A 3,264-nucleotide genomic window follows, 5' to 3' on the forward strand; every position below is an offset into this window, starting at 1 on the left:
TGTGTGTGTGTGTGTGTGTGTGTGTGTGTGCGTGTGTATGTGTGTGTGTGTTTGTGTGTGCGGGTATCTATTTCTTTTTTGTGATTTTTCCCCTCGTTACCACTTTACAACGGTGTTGGTGTGTTTACGCCTCAGTGACCAAGCAGTTCGGCAAAAGGAAAATGAAAGCAGGTGCGGGTGGAATGCCATTCCCATTCATTTTATTTCTGTTGCAGTTGAAGGTTCTTTCTGCAGTCTGACGAAATACGTATCCCAGCACTTTGTATACTTTAAAAGCATCACATCATCCATGTATAGGTATGTACATATACATACATACAAATATACACATACACACGTGTCTATCTACTACTCTCCATGCATATATGGACATGTGTGTAGTATGGAAGAGTGCAAATTGATAAAGGTTAGTATTGAATAACGTCACAATGCCAAGTGGGATAAAACGCGTGTCTGTTCGAGTCTGGTACCTCGGATTGAAAAATCACAAATCTACTTCCATGTACACGTCTCTCTCGTGCACACCCACATACACATACATGCACGCTCACGCACGACTGCAAGCGAGCTCGCACGCATGCACACTTTCATACACATTCACACGTACACATATATAAACATCTTATTCACACAATTCATATATATACATATATGAATATAAATATATATTCATATGTTTAAATATATATATATATATATATACATCTATATGTTAGATATGTATATATATATGCATAAATATACACATGTAAATATATATGCATATGTATATGCATATAGATATATATGCATATACATATGTAGTTATAGACAGTATTTATCTTGTACAAACACATGTAGCCCCATTCTTCTGTCCTTTCGACAATATCTCTACGACTATTTCTTTGAATTACTTTTCATTATTCAGCTATTCCATTTCATTCATTCTCATCCTTCTTTTTATTCTTTCTCTCTGTTTTCCTTTCTTTTTCTCTTTCTTACCCTTCGTCGTGTCTTTCTTTCCTTCGTCCTCTCTTTTCTTTTTATTCTTTATCCCGCCATTATTTTCCTCTTCTCCTCCAAGATTTTAACTCGGAACAGTGTACCGAGAATCTTTCTAAATTGAATCTTTCCTCTATTATAGAAGACAGCCATTGATAATGTCCTTTCTTGGAATTCTTCAAGGCGAAATAATTAATTTTTACCGTCTTTTGTGATGGCTGACAGAAAAAATAATAATAAATAAATAAATAAACAACAGAACATAAAAGTAAACAAGAAAAAAAAAGAAAAAATGACAACAGCAGCAATAAGCTTATTAATAATTAGGCGATATCCACTTTTTCCTATATTTCGAATACGTTTTGTTCACTTTGAGCATCTTTTGTGAAATTCTGTTTACAGTAATATTTCGCAAGAACCGCACCTTTCAGAACGGTCTAATATTTCAAAAATCTCTTCAGAAGAAATGAGATACACAGCACGAGATTGCAGACAATACATAGATGTTTGCCAATAGCAAACACGTTCAAACATTAACGGTTTTTAATTTAAATATTGGCAAGCGTATTTCGTTGCAATCTTTCCATATGAAAAATATATTATTATTATATAAGTTGCGACCGTTTCTTGGAAAGGAATTATATGGCTTAGAGGTGACCAAAGCAAGAAACATGCACTTATTGCTATTAACTTTTTTCCTGAATGTTCTCCGATTTAGAATATGATTCATTAATGGTAAAAGCAAGAATGTCTTCAGCTGTCACCTGGTTATCGGCCTTTGTTGGTTGGTGGTTCTGGAGGTCTGAAAATTACAGGGTACCGTTTGTTAGGTGCGAAATAGTGGTTGTTTCGTGTTGCGTGTCTGTGGTTCACGATTTATATTCGTGTTTTAAATCAAACGATTCCATTGAAGTTGAGGTGAGAAATAGGCGGAGATGAGAGGTATTGGGAGTGGTAAAACGACAAGAACAGTTCAAAAGTGTTCTTATAAGTTATATTTGAACATTTGAAAGAAACAGCGTACCAACAGAAACACGCCAGATTATAACTAAAATTAGCCAACATTTTAGTTACGAATGCATGCAGGAATATAGATTTAAATAAACATACGTATACACAAAGACATGTCCTCATACTAATACCTACATACAAAAATCAATTATTTACACACACAGACATATAATTCCACATAAAAATAGGCATGAGTAAATAACAATCTATCTATCTATCTATCTATCTATCTATCTATCTATCTATCTATCTATCTATCATGAAAAACACAAAATAGCAAGCAATTTGTTTCGACTTATATACGTTATATACTTATATACATTTCAACTTATATACATTTAGTAATTCATAAACAATTCATATCCACTTATATATGTCTCTTCGGAGCTTTGGTTTGTAAACAAACGAAATTCCGTGCCAAAGGACGGCTAGAGTGTACATCTTTTAATCATTTAAGTTTTTAATTCGTTAATCTTTTAATTTGCAAATACAATAAACAGGTATCTTTTTTACGTTTTCTTCTCCAATATCTTTCATTGACTTTTTAATTTTATCAGACAGTTTATACATATTTATTGATGATCTTTCTATCAATATATTTGGTTAAACCCAGTTGACATCAGGATTGTTCTTAACAATCCCTTACGCGGATATTGTTTCCTCAAATTTTGTATATATATACATACCAAAGTAGTAATTTACTGTAGAAGTGTATAGCTGAGTGGTTAATTTGTTGAACCCATGATCATATGATTACCCTTTCCGTTAATGGACCGAGAGATGCGTTGTGTTTCGGGAGCAAATCATTTCATTTCAAGATCTACAATTCCTCTCAATCGGTAAAAATTAACATACTTGTGGCGGAACGGCGTCCCCACCCGGGGAGATGCGGAGAAGGCCTTATAAGCGCCAGCAAATTCTGGAAGCAGACTTATGAGTTATGGCTTCGTAAGGATTTAATACTTTTTCGATAATCTTACAGTCTCAGTAAACCTCAAACCAACACCATAGAAAAATATAAGATATGTTAGCCCTCTGACATTAATGTTGTTTATGCGAATGCATTTATCAAAACAATAAAATGTATCAAAAGTTTAATCGCTGCATTTCATGGGAGATTATATCTTAACAAAATATAAGTTTTGGTAAAGTAATAGAGGCAGCCTGGTGTTTGTTTCATAATCCCTGGACATATTTACGAAATCTGAAGTTAAAGCCATTTAACGAGGGTAGATACGTACGGACGTATTCAAAATGTTCTATTATATATAT

The sequence above is a fragment of the Octopus bimaculoides genome, chromosome 22 (assembly GCF_001194135.2).
Source record: "Octopus bimaculoides isolate UCB-OBI-ISO-001 chromosome 22, ASM119413v2, whole genome shotgun sequence".
NCBI classification, from domain to species: domain Eukaryota; kingdom Metazoa; phylum Mollusca; class Cephalopoda; order Octopoda; family Octopodidae; genus Octopus; species Octopus bimaculoides.